This window comes from Labeo rohita, chromosome 12 (genome assembly GCF_022985175.1).
Source record: "Labeo rohita strain BAU-BD-2019 chromosome 12, IGBB_LRoh.1.0, whole genome shotgun sequence".
Classification (NCBI taxonomy): domain Eukaryota; kingdom Metazoa; phylum Chordata; class Actinopteri; order Cypriniformes; family Cyprinidae; genus Labeo; species Labeo rohita.
In genome coordinates this window covers 17206672-17221691 of record NC_066880.1, presented here as the reverse complement: position 1 = coordinate 17221691, position 15020 = coordinate 17206672, and positions in this window count along the sequence as shown.

The window sequence follows — 15020 nt, the reverse complement described above, 5'->3', positions numbered from 1 at the left end:
ATATTTATATGATTTTGAGCTTATCTCTGAGCGGAAAGTCAGTATAAAAATATTACATGTGCTTTTTCCGGTGCACAGACTTTGTTACACCAGAAGAAATAAAAGCTTCGTAGTGAAGAGAATCCTCATTGCCAGCTCTGAATATTGATTGTTCATGCTGCATCACAGCTGCAAATGTGCTTAATTTTAACCATTCGCCCGATTTTTTCTTTTTCTTTTTGTAAACAAGACATCGATCCAGGAGAAGAGGTTTGAAAGTAAATGATTTTGATATTGACTGAAATGCAGCCGGTAGACAGATTATTCACACAGTCATTCAGTTTGCAGTTTCTTGTCCCCGTCTGAAACCCACAATTGAAAGCTCTTAATTAAATTATTTATCGAACATTTCACACTGCAGTGTCAAACCTTCTGATTTTCCAAGAATCTGGGAAACCTCTTACCTGACTGTGGAGTGTTTGGCAGGAGAAAAGGGATTGGGGTTGGCAGTGCTTGGAAAGCCTTTGAGACATTCTTTTATCAGAAATCTTTAATGTGGTGTGGGGCTACGGAGAAAAGATATTCATAAGCAGTAGTAAAATTGAATTGAATATGCCATGTCTGTCTGCCTTTACAGAATCAATGCCTCAGCCACTCTTTCTCAAAAGCTTCATTACCTTATTAATGACTCGCCTCGTGCTGTTGATCAGGCCTAGAGAAGCGGCTCTATATTTATAACGCAGCTCGCTCTTGTAAAGCTTTTTGTCTAAGACTACAGTGTGGTAGCAAGGCTTAAGGGAGGAGAAAACTTTAATGGAAGAGCGGATTGAAAAAAACTTCTTAAAGTGGTTTTGGAAGAGATCATTTTTAAGGAAGAGGTTATGAAAGGATGCATATCCCTGTCTTTGATGCTCGAGTTATTCATGTGGTCTGTTGTTCATGTGTGCCTGACTGAAGTGCCGAAGACACGGCGGTTTGTCTCAGATGGCAAGGTTCCTGCACTCTGTCCTCTGCGGTTAAACCTTGCAGCATCAGACATATTCAAGGATATGAGTTACCTTCAGCACCCCACCAGAAAAGAGGATCAGTTGTGCATGTCAGCTAATCCTGTGGATATGGCATCAGCCAATTCTCCTGTTTACTGGAGACTAGCTATGGTTCCTATGAATGGATACATGGCTAATTTTTAAACCTGGGACTATTAAGTTTCTAAAAACATGAAAGCATTTTAATTAAAATGTTTTACATTTTTTTGAAAGAAGTCCTGTGGATAAAATACAAACTGTAATGTGAAATATTATTACAATTTAAAATAACTTTTTAATAATAATTTTTCAGTCTTTGGTGTCCTTTAAAAATCATTGTAATATGCTGATTTGGTGCTTTCTTCATTTTTTTTAAAAGAATATTTTACGTTTATTCAGCAAGGATGCATTAAACTGATCAAAAGGAAAGACATTTATAATGTTACAAAAGAATTCTATTTCAGATAAATGCTCCTCTTTTGAATTTATTCATCAAATATGAATACTGAAAAAAAGTAATATGGTTTTCACAAAAATATTAAGCAAAAAGTGCTTTCAGCATTGATAATAATACAAACCTTTATTAACAAATTTGCACTAATAATTATTGATAATAATTGAGCAACAAATCCATGTATTGAATTCTAAAGGATGAATGAAATTGCAAATTAAAATATACTCAGATAGAAAACAGTTATTTTAAATTGTAGTATATTGCCATTTTCTGTTTTGATAAAGTAAATGCAGCCTTAGTGAGCATATTGGTAAGTAAATACATTGTTATATATATACACAATGGTTTGAATAATTAAAGGGTTAGTTCACCCAAAAATGAAAATTAGCCTATTATTTACTCACCCTTCAGGCATCCTAGGTGTATATGACTTCCTTCTTTCAGACGAATCCAATCGGAGTTATATTAAAAATTATCCTGGCACTTCCAAGCTCTATCATGGCAATGGGCGGGTATTTCTCTTCATCAGTCCAAAACAAGTCCAATAAAGTGCATCCATTCATAATTAAAAGTACCTCACATGGTTCCGGGGGCGAATAAAGGCCTCCTGCAGCGATTCGATGTGTTTTTGTTAGAAAAATATCCATATGTAAAACATAATAATCACTTTAATCTAGCTTGCGCTAACAGTTGTACACGGAAATCGCTCCAGGCGGATGACGCAATATGTCGGCGTTGCACATGCGCCACTCAGACAAGACGAACGCGAACGTCCTATGGAGAAATGAACCCAAATCAACAGTCACGAATTAGAAGTACAAAACGAGGATTTGTAAAGAAACATGTCAGAGGATTTCGATATAAACCAAGAGGGGTCTGGGTTTCCTTTGCTAAAGTCAGCAAACTTCGCTTCCTTTGCTCCTGTAAACAAACGTTGGTTTTCACGAGACTCACTGGCGCATGCGCAACGCAATGCATACGCTACAGGAGGCCTTTATTCACCCCCAGGAGCCATGTGAGACACTTTTTATTATAGATGGATGCACTTTATTGGACTTGTTTTGGACTGTTGAAGAAAAACACCCACCCACTGCCATGAAAGGGCTTGGATCTGCCAGGATAACTTTTAATATAACTCCAGTTGGATTCGTCTGAAAAAAGGAAGTCATATACACCTACACTGTAAAAAGCAATTTGTTGAGTCAACTTAAAATAATTTGTAACCTGGCTGCCTTAAAATTTTAAGTTCAGTCAACTCAAAAAAAATGTATTCAACTTTGAATGTTAAATTATACTAAGTGACAACTTAGATATTTGAGTTGAATCAAATTAAAATTTTAAGGCAGCTGGGTTACTTACCCATCTGTTAAGTTTAGCAAACACAAATATCTAAGTTGTTACTTAGTACAACTTAACATTTCAAGTTGACTAAACTTATTTTAGTTGATTGAACTTAAAATTTTAAGGCAGCAGGGTAAGAAATTATTTTAAGCTGACTCAACAAATTGTGTTTTTTATTTTTTACAATGTAGGATGTCTGAAGGATGAGTAAATAATAGGCTAATGTTCATTTAATTTTTGGGTAAACTGACCCTTTAATTATTTCAAACCATTGTGTATAGTCAAATGTATTTACTGAGAAATAATAAAACAATACAATTTTAAGATATTATGGTAGATGAGTAAATAACAGAATAAAACTTAAAACATTGAACAAGAATTCAATATACATAAGCACTGTACTATTGAATTTGTCCATATGTCTCAGCCTGTTCACAGGACGTTTTTATTATTTTTATTTTTCATTTTATTTGTTTATATAAACATGCAGGTGGATGGTTTTTAGCATGCCGTCTTGCATCATAAGTGCACCATTTTTAAGATGGAATTTAATTTAATATAAGATGGAATTTAATAAATTTAACTTTTAAAAACATTAAAAAAAAAAAAAAACATACAAACATTGAAACATTTTGTTCCATAAAGATACAATCCATCTAACTATTTTGATTCTTGAAAACAAGAAATGCATCCTGTGTGTTCCTTGGTGGTTCTTAAATTATTCCAAAAGTAAGAATGGAACTTACTTACAACAGGGGTCACGGGACATTAAAGGAGTAATGCACTTCCAGGACAAAAAAGATAATGTACTCACGCCTTATCATCCAAGATGTTCATGTCTGTCTTGAGTCATAAAGAAATTATGTTTTTTAAGACAAACTATCAGTTATTTTCTAAAAAATTTATAATTTATATACTTTTTAATAACTGATCGTTAAAATAACTGATCGTTTCGCTAGATAAGATCCTTCTTCCTTAGCTGGGATCGTTTAGAGCCCTTTGAAGCTGCATTTAAACTGCATTTTGGAAGTTGTGCTGAAATGTTTTCCTCAGAAAACATAATTTCTTTACGACTGAAGAAAGAAAGACATAAACATGTTGGATGACAAGGGGGTGAGTACATTATCTGTAAATTGTGTTTTGGAAGGGAACTTCTCGTTTAAAAAGTTTTTTTTTTTTTTTTTTTTTTTTTTTTTTTGTTTGCAATATTTTCAGATTTTTACTTGCCATGCCAACTTTTTTTTTTTTTTAGTAGTGCATTTATATATTTGCTAGAATAAATGAAATTATACTATAGAAAGGAAAAGATGTAAAAAAGATGTAATACTGTGAAATATTATTACAATAAAAAACGGTTTTCTGTTTTAAATTTTAAAAATGTACTTTATTTATATGCCTACACTCTTCGTTTTCTCGTTTTCACAACCATTAATCCTGTCACATGATTCTTCAGAAATCATTGTAATATGCTGATTTGCTTAAGAAACATTTCCTAGCATTGTTGAAAACAGTTAAAAAAGGCTGCTTAATATTTTTGTGCACACTGTGATGTTGATTTTCCCTCAAGATATTTTGAATAAAAATATTTAGTTTTAAAAAGAAATACTTTTTAACATTGTGATAGTCTTTACCGCCACTGATCATTTTATTGCATCCTTACTGAATAAAAGTATTAATTTCTTAAAAAAAAAAAAAATCTTACTGACCCCAAACATTTGAATGGTAGTGTATGTATAGTTAATAAATGTCAAGTTTCCTTTATAAATCCTCACAAAATCCTCACAACAGGGGTTTCCACACAAACATGCTTTATTTCGAAGAACATTTAAAGATTGAAGAGAAGATTAGATGTTTCCCCTGATTCGTGAGTACTCTTACTGACTCATCTGTTCAACCATTTAGGAATGCTCATGCTGTCATAAGAGGATAAGCATGAGCCATTTTGGATATGCTCGTACATTGTCTGTGTTCCCACAGCTTACATGCCCCAGAGGAAAAAAGGGAGAGAAAAAAAAATCACTCTCTGAGCTTCTTCACTATTCATCCTCACTTAGCGAAAGGCTCTGTTTTGACTGCGGTGCCTCTGTTCCTCCACAGAAGCCTAATACTTCTGCTTCGCAAGTTGTGACCGAAAACATGCTGACTGTTGCCATCAAGCTGAACAAATTGACAAAGCTTTGTAAACAACACACTCTGCGCGCATTCATTTCAAAGCACGCGTTTCCACGTTTCCACGTCTCAATAATACATCGGGCCACACGCAAACGCTATGCAGTTTTGCTTCGTACCCAAAGCAATTTTACACTTCATGGTTCAATTTCAAAGCCACTCAAGTGCAGCAAAAGCAAGGCCCTACATCTACAGGAAATTGGAGAACATATAAGCAGCTTGGTTACAGCTGACACATTTTCTGCAATATTCTTCTTTTCAAAGTGAAAAGATATAGACTGGTGAAGATATACAGTTATGTATGTTGACCAGTTACTACAAATCAGCTTTAGTGTTATAAAAGTAACAGTGAGGTTCATTTGGTTAACATTAGATAATGCATTAGGTATCGTGAAGCAAAGGCAGTATATTTATAGGATTTATTAATCTTGGTTTATATTGTAATAATGTAATACATTTTACATTTACATTTAACATTGATAAATTAATTTTCATTTCAAGTATAAATTAACAGTTAACCATGCATAGTTGAATATATATAAATTAACATAAACCTGCAATAATAAGATACCTAATACTTTAACTGATGTAAACAAATTAAACCTAAAGTGAAGTGATGTGTTTATGGCAAACTGTGTAAATAGTCTAAAACTTTCTTGCCATGACACACATAACCTTTAAAAAATAAAACAACCATAAAAATGAATAATAATAATAATGAAAAAAATTGTATACCATAATATGTTTCACATATCTGCTTTTAAATCCTCTACTTACTTATAGTTGGCCTCCTTAATGAAACACAGAAACAGCAGAACAAATTTTTGTGTAACGTAAACTTTTGAATTCACAAATTTTTTTCAGATTTTCAAAATGTTAGCTGGTGTGGAACAAATGTACACCTGCTCCGTACCACATGTAAATGTTGCGTAAATGTTCTGTGTTCGTTTTGGAAAACTGATGACACTGAATTTTAATACTTCACAAGTTAATTTGCCTTATTTTTTATTTGTTTGTTTTTTATGAAAGTCATGGAAGCCTATTTCTGCCACTGAATTTTAAAAAAAAAGGTAACTGCGACTTTTTATCTCACAATTCTGACTTTTTTTTCCACAGAATTGTGTCATACAAACTTGCAGTTGTGAGTTATAAAGTCAGAATTGCAAGATATAAACTCACAGTTCTGACTTTTTTCTCAGAATTGCTTGTTTATATCTTGCAATAAATGGTTTGCATTTACCTGGAAGCGTGGCTATATTGGAGATGAATTTACTTGGATGTAAACAACAGCATAGATTGCACGGTTAATGTACTACTGAGTACATTGTTCTGCTGATTTATGCTGCCTAAATCATGGAAAAAAAAATGTGTGGAAGCTGCTGAATCATATAGAGAAGGACTTAGTAAGCAGGAAGGGGTGCAATATTTTGACAAACTGAAGTTAATAGGTGGTAAAAAATACGTCAAGCTGTATTAATTAAGATATTAGCCTAATGTTTCACCTACTTGGCTGGAAATAATAAGAACAAGCACAAATGTTGTCAAGATTCTTGCTCTGGAAATCCTGGTTCAGTTTGCCCAACCACAAATGCCTTTTGTTCCTCAGTTTTTGGCACTCTTTTCCTTGATTTGTTATAACTTTCATCAGTCTATAGTGCTCCAAATGTCTTTCCCAGTCCAATAGATTAGTACAGACCAAAACAATAGACCTTGACAATAATTTACCATTTTCAGCAGCAATTGTCAGCAAAATATGCAAGTTTTGTTTGATTCAGTGGCAATGTTTACATTCAGTGCTGCCAATATGGCAGATTGATGACGCGTCATGAAAACACTCTATTGTGACTTTTTTCTTAGACTTGTGAGTTCATATCTCTGATTTAATAACTTGCAATTGCAAGTTTATATAGTGCAATTTTGAAAAAAAGTCTGAATTGCGAGTTTATATTTACTCACAGTTGTGACTTTATATCTCACAATTCATTGAAAAAAGTCAGAATTGCAAAATGTGAACTTGCAATTGTGAGAAAAATGTCAGAATTTTGAGATAGTAATATATAAGATATAACACCTTTCTTATTATTTTTTTACTCAGTGGTGTAAACGGGCTTCCATAGATATACTCAGTACTTGTCACCGTCACTTTTTACCCAGCCTTCCAATCAGTACAGTAGCATTCGCAAGCCTGGCATTTTTTCAGCTGGCGAAAAACGCTTAAGTGGACACGTGTTACTTTAGGGTGACCATAGGTCCTCATTTCAAAAGACATGTCCTCTTTTTGGACCTAAAAAAATGTGTCCGGCCATGATATCTAAATCGCCCAAAATGTCCAGAATTCAGCTTTTGCTTTTTACAGTCACCATTTATTTTGTGTGTTTTTGTATTAAAGCCTTGCGCAGGACTGTTTTCTTAATCAGGGAATCCCTATCAATATGCAGAGTATTTAAATCACTTTGGATGCAGCTCGTGTTGGATGTAGTGTTGCCAAATCCACATTTTTTGCCACAGAATTGGGATGATTTTAAACTATTGCGAAAGGTTGATTTTCTCCCGGCGTTAAAGGTTTGAAATATTGCATGAATTATGTTTGACTGAAATGCTTGTATTGAAACATTAAGCATTTTGCAGATATACGTTTTGTGAATGATGCCCATTGTTGTAGGAAGACTTTTAGCTGTGTTTATGATCAATCTGCATAACAGTGACATATTTTGTGTTTTGATATGAGGTATGGTCATCCGCCCCAAACATCCAACCCCAACGTCCTATGTTCTGCAAAGTAAAATATGGTCACCCTAGTTAATTGAATTTTTTATTGTTATGCAGATGACCTATTAGTCTTTTTTTTTTTTTTTTTTGCATTTATGCAATATACTAGAGCTAAACCTAAGAAGGGAGTGCGGAAGATTCGACTGCGTTCCTGGACCTGCAGCTTATGTAGTTGTAATTCATTGGTGGGAAATATGCTAATTGCGAATGAGTGTGCACACTCACCCTATTTATGAATGATTGTAATCATTCGTTGTGTACGTTTAACGCCAAATCTGATATTTACAAAACGCTTGTGAGGTCTGTTTTACATGCAGATTACTCTGCATTTACTTGTATATTTATGCTAGTTTCATGAATGAGGCCCATTTTAAGTACCTTACTTTTACATTATTTTTTAAGAAAACAATGGACAAGCTGAAAGTATCATGCAACAAATGCTGTTTATTGAAATTAACTCATACTGAACCCAGAAGATTAAGTGAATGTGACCCTATAGCTCACCTTTTTATCTGTATTTTTTCATTTGAGTTGGCTATTTTGTTTGACTGTAAGAAAAAAAAAAACATTGAGGTGATAGCATTCCAGGCATCACACAGGAAGTGGCCTGGAAAATGACCTGAGTAGTCTATGACAACACACCATTTAGGCAGGGATCAAGAGATGGGATTTGTTCGAATGCTGCACTGAAGGGCTGGCGGTATTAAAGTGAGCGGCAGAGATTTCAAATGACTTTCTCCAACTCATTTGAAATGCTGAAAACCGCACATGCCATTGAGCAGACACTGCAGCCAGGACCCATTTTTCTTCCTTTCAAAATATGTCAGCATGGTATTAAATAGGATAGAAATAAATATGGACATTTAGAAGGTAGCAAGGGAAACAGGCTTCCTTCAGCCATCCATCTACTCTGTCAAGTTCAAACTGTGTGTATATCGCTACAAAGCTTATGCGGTCGCTTTTGGAGCTGGAAGTGGTGACAGCAATCCATAATTGGACTGAGTAGCTATATGCCACTCCATACCCCACATGCTGCTGAATCTGCAGCTCGCAAAGTGGTTTGTGACATGACCAATTTGCGAAGTTAGTCAACCGGAATTATTTTAGTCATAATCTCTTATAAGGTCATATTAGCCTTCACCGGGGAACAAGTCTAAAATGAGAGTGGAAAAAAAAACAATATAGCCTAGAATATAGTTTATATATATATAAATATTTGAAATATGTAAATCCCAGACAGCAGCATAATTGCATGTCTTATAAATCATATCCATTAATTGTCTTGTTAGCAACAAAGGTAAAACCCTGTGAAGCACGTTTGCCACAGATCTGCAGAGAAAAAAAATCAAGTGTACTGGCATATTTACTGTCATTAACCTTGTGAAATAATTACACTATATGTTTCGTTTCATGTATTTATTTTTCACAATATGTTAGGAAAATGTTATATATTTAATAATGTTATTGTTGGTGTTATATATGCAGCTTTACTGTTGTAGTTGTTAAAGCTGAAATATTAACTCTTGTGAGGTAATGCTTTTTCTATTATAAAAAGGTAAATTAAATTAATTATCAAAAAATAATATATGACTGTATGTACATATTATTCACCTAAAAAATAAAAAAATAATTTACTTTTATAATTTACTCCTCCTCATGTCATTCCAAACCTGTTTTCAAGAATTACAGATGTTTTTTTAAAAAACACTGGGATATTTAAAACACACATACACACACACACAAAAGAGAATCATACAGTTTTCAGTGAAAAAATGGTGAATAAATAATGACATTTTTCCATTTTAGTTAACGTTTCCTTTAACAAGTCTTGATCCTAATAATAAAGTTTCTTTCTTTTTTATGTATTTATTTGCAGTAGGATTGGATTTATGAAATAATTTCGCTTTCAATTAACCCCTTGATCAGTTTGAGACCTGACTTTGCATTTAATTTACCCAATAAAAATTCTGTCATCATTTACTAACGCTTAAGTTCCATATCGGTATGACTTGCTTCAATGAGGGTTTGGAAAGGAATTTATTTATAGCATAGTGTAAAACAGGATTTTTAGTGCACTGTAAAGAAAAATCCGTAAAATTAACGGTATAAAAAACGGCAGCTGTGGTTGCTGGAATTTTACTGTAAAAAATACGGTAGCAACGTTTTACGGTTTTCACTTAAATTTACAGGTAAATACCACAATTTCATTAAGTGATATAATGTTAATGCACCAACCTATTAATGAAATCTGTTTTGTACCTTTGTAATACACTGATAACCACTAAGGTGGTGATGAGAAAGTCACATGATGAACCAAAGCTTATCAAAAATAGCTTTTAAATATTAACATATATAGAAGATGCACAGTGTCATTCACACAAACACTAATCACCATCATGGTAACTCACATGAAACTGAAATAAGGCAATAAACAATTATTTAACAACATTAAATGTAACATATAACCCTATTGTACAAAACTGATAAGAAAAAAAGTTATTTCAACAAAAAGACATCAGATTAAATCAGTTAAAAAAAATAACACAGGGAATTCTGGGAATGTCAGTTTATGGTCTTTTACCATTAACCATTTAACAGGTTTTTACTGTAGCATTTTTACATTATATTCATGGTCATCTTTTACAGTGTGAACATTAACATACTTTTATTTATTTTATTTTGTTTATTGGAGTTTCCATTCATTTAAACATGCTTCTGAACATCTCCATTTCTGTGTTCACAGAAGAAAAATAAGTCATGTGAGTTTGAAACAACATGAAGGTGAGTGAATGAAGACCGAATTATCATTTCTGAGTGAACTATTCCTTCAAATTCAGTGTTTTTAAAAGCTTCTATTATTCAGTGTTTTGCACTTTAAAACTATAAAGCTTTTCTCAGTGAAACAAAAGACAAAAGAAATATGTAAGATTAAAATTCACTGGTGCTTTAGTTGCATGACTAACAGTCTTGTCAAGTGGTTAAATTCTGACATGGTGTGCGCACCCAAGGCATACATCTCATTCATCAATGCCAGCTATTTTCATCATACTTATGCAATATTTTTAGGCATAAAGATACACCCTGTGCCAAGTAGCTTGTTTACACGTGTTCTTAATGCTCTGATGTAGTATGAGCTCCAGAGCATGACATATGTTATGGTGTTGCTTGCTCAGTGAAAAAAAAAAAAGAGCAGAGAGACGAAAAAGATTTTCAGAAGCACGTGAACTGTGAAATTCCAAACCAACAGTTACCATGAATCAAAACAACAGGGGAGACTTCTTTTCACGGTCCTAGAACAAGAAAATACATGCGTGCATGTACAGTATTCGTATATTCATACAAGCAGTAGTATTATATTCAGCACTGTAGCTTTGTAAATATTTTTGACTTATTTGATACGGTAGGGTAACCCAAATGTTAGGAATAACCCAATTAGGTCCAAATCAAAGCTTAGGCTTTTGGGTAAAAATCAGACATGAAATATTTCCTATTTTGCTAATTAATGAGCACATTCATGCTGTGCAGTTGTGCAAACCAACCCCAGCACCAAGGCGGTTGGCACACGTAGTGGGGTTGTTTGGCACAGCTTTAAAAGACTATGTTTTTAAGCGCTAAACAAGATGTTTATTTGAAACCAAATTTACAGCTACTCAACACACATTTGAGTGTTAATAACAGACAGTATTGAATATGTTTAGAAGAAGTGCATTCCCGTATTTTTTTTTTTGCCATTGGCCTCGTAATGAATAAAATAAAAGCTGAGTGCTTGCTGAATACCTGCTGTTTTTGCTGATATACTTATGTCTCATGGCATGTAGCTCAGATATTGCCATCTCCAGGTCAATAAAATGAGTTTTTACTTTGCTTTTCTCATTTCTTTGCGCTCCAAAGTATATAGAACATTGCACACAGAGCGTCTATGTCCCACATGTCTTAAAATTCTGTGGGTTACAGTGGATCTACCAATATACTATGTAACCAACTTTAGATATTTCCTTAGATGGTCATCCTGTTATTCTGGCTGATTTCAAAATAAGCCACTTGCTCAAAAAGTCAAGACATCAGCACATTTCACATTTCAGTATTCATGCGGTATCCTTAGCGCTGTGTTTTGTGTATCACCGTACTACTGGCATCCTGCCTGTGGTTATTGCTTTATATATTCTGTTAGAGATGAAAGCATAACCAAGTTACTGAAGTACTGTAGGAACTTCATGTTTTTACGAATTTCCTTGTCAACATGTTTTCATAAGAAAACGTCATCATACCAACATTTTTCCTGTGCCACCAAAGCATCACTTTGGTGATAGTATCAGCTGTAAATGTGTACCATTATTTGTTTTGTCTGAAAGCTACAAAAATGTCAAAAACCACTATAAAATAGTTCACATAACTCAAGTCATAGCTCATTTGAAACCAACCACCTCTCAGTTTGACATGTCAAGTCACCTTTATTTTTATAGTACTTTATGCAGTAGAGATCATCTCAAAGCAGCCTCACAGTATTAAACAGGAAAATAACAGAAACAGTGGTGCAAATACAAATTCTGCTATAAAGCAACTGTAGCAAGACAATAGTGTCATTATTCAGGTCCATTCAGTTCAGTGTTAATAAATCATTTAAAATACATACATAAATAAATAATTTATTTAATTTAGAATGTCTTCAATCATGAAGAAATTATATTTTTTGAGGAAAGCATTTCAGGATTTTTCTCCATATGATGGACTTCATCTGTGCCCCAATTTTGAACTTCCAAAATGCAGTTTAAAGACAGCTTCAAAGGGCTCTAAATCAATCCCAGCCGAGGAAGAAGGGTCTTATCTAGTGAAACGATCTGTAATTTTTTTCGGAAAATAAAAATTTGTATACTTTTTAAGCACAAAAGCTCATGTAGCACAGGTTCTGGGATGCACGTTTACGTACTATCACGTCGAAAGGTCACGCGGAATGTAGGCGGAACTACAGACCCAGTGTTTACAAAGCGAACGCGCAAAGACTAAGAAAGTGCAAGAAAGTCAAAACACTGTTTACAAACAAAAAGGTACAACGATGTCGGATGATTCTTAAGTTGTAAGAGAAAATAACATGGAGTTTTTCGACATACTCTACCTTTTTGAGCCAGACTACACAGACGATGAACTTGTGGTGATTCGAAGATGTGATTCGTAGTAGTCATGGGAAGTTCAGATCATTTTACTGACTCGGACCTTTGAGTCTCGTTGGACATTTTGGAAATTCAAATTCGGGGCACCAATGAAGTCCATTATATGCAGAAAAATCCTGAAATGTTTTCCTCAAAAAACAGAATTTCTTTACGACTGAAGACAGAAAGACATGAACATCTTGGATGACAAAGGGTGAGTAAATTATTTGTAAACTGTTGTTCTGGAAGTGGAGTTCTCCTTTAAGGCCTTCTGAAGCTTATGTAAGAAAATTGTCCATATTTAAAACTTTATGAACTGTAACCTCTAGCATCCTCTAACTGTCGTATACGCGTTAATGAGAGTGTGGCGTTCCAGCGGATGATGTGGGATATAGGTGTAGCATAAGCTACGGTGGGAATATGCTGGTCCTGTAAACCAAGTTTTGTTTGCAGCAAAGATTGGCAAAAGGACCACAAGTCAGGACTTGAACTCTTGTCGCCAGAGGTTGCACTATACGTGTGCTAACCGCTAGGCTATCTGCACCGACAGACTAGCTTATTCTCACTGGAGCTTACACTACACATCACTCTCTCATGAACGCACATACGACAGTTAGCACAAGCTAGAAATGACGGTTTATAAAGTTTTAAATATGGATATTTTGCTTATGAAGCTTGGAAGAGCCAGGATATTTATTAATATAACCTCGACTGTATTCGTCTGAAATAAGAAAATTATATACACCTAGGATGGCTTAAGGGTGAGTGAATCGTGAGATAATTTTCATTTTTGGGTGAACTATCCCTGTAAGGTTACATGCTTAATGCTCACAAGAGTATATTATCATATGATTGCATGTTCTGTACATGGTCATTATTTAACCATTTTAGTAATTATACCCCACATAGAGAATAAAAACCCCCATTCTACCTCAAAGGTATAACACTAGTTATAATACATAAACAGTTTGTCGGAAAAAAGCAAGCACAGATTTGTTTGGATGGTTAGGCAGTGTCACACACACAAGATCCGTTGCACCGAATATGTTGCTGTGATTTGGTAGCAAGTAATCAACTCAACAAACAATTGCATAACACTGAATATCTCGTTTAAATAGAGTCTTCATATTTGAAGTTAATATTGCATGCGCACATTCATAACACCATCACGATCCATAGCCAGGGGTCTCTGCAACTCTCTCATCTCCTATTTTAAACTCGCACTGTTAGGCTGATAATCAAATTACTTTTCGAAGCCTGAGGATGATGCCTTCTTGACACCCTGTTTCTGCTCCGTGTCAGAACTTCTCTGAGCATCCGTCTAAATGAATCTGTAGAGATTCTCTGCTTGTTCCAGGGAGAAATGTCAAGGTTAAATAATCCCTTATGAAATAAGCATTTATTATAGGGGGGCACGACACGGCAGTGCAGTTTTTGGGGTCGGCTCCTCTATATGTAAGCATATGAACAGTATCACCGCTCCCTTCACGGCTCACAGCCCATGAAAAATGTCAGCGGCTCCCCTCAGACTAGACTCATTGCCATTATTGACGCTTTCAGTGCTCTTTAAATCCTACTGTGCCACTAAAACGTCAGGAAAGAATGGCACACATATTCTAATATACCTCATAAACAGCACCGTATTGCTTTTTATTATTGCTCAGCCTCCAAAACAATGGCAGGTGCTTATTTTGGGGGGGGTTTGTGAACCCGTGTTTTTAACATGACTCTTGAGCAATCTTTGAGGACTTCATCCAAAGCAGAAAAAACTGTTTGATGCTGTTATACAAAGAGGTTGATTATGTGAAGTTGTGTAGATGACTAAAAACCTCTCAGTTTATTCCTCAAACACCTTCATTAAAATTCCACACCTGCCCTGTGATGCTTGCGGCAAAGACTGAGGGAGAGCAGCGGACCCCTAGAGGAGTCATTTTTATTCTGGAGCACGAGTGCCTCAGCCAAGGTGTCACCTAATCGGGAAAAAACAGAGAAAACAACTGGCGGAGAATCCGCACACTTCCGTGGACCAAGCATTCCAATTAATCCCGTAATGTTCGGCGTAACCCATCCCCCAACCCCCTTCTCATTAATGCCAAACATGTTTAAGACTCTATTCAATCAGGAAATGTTTATATT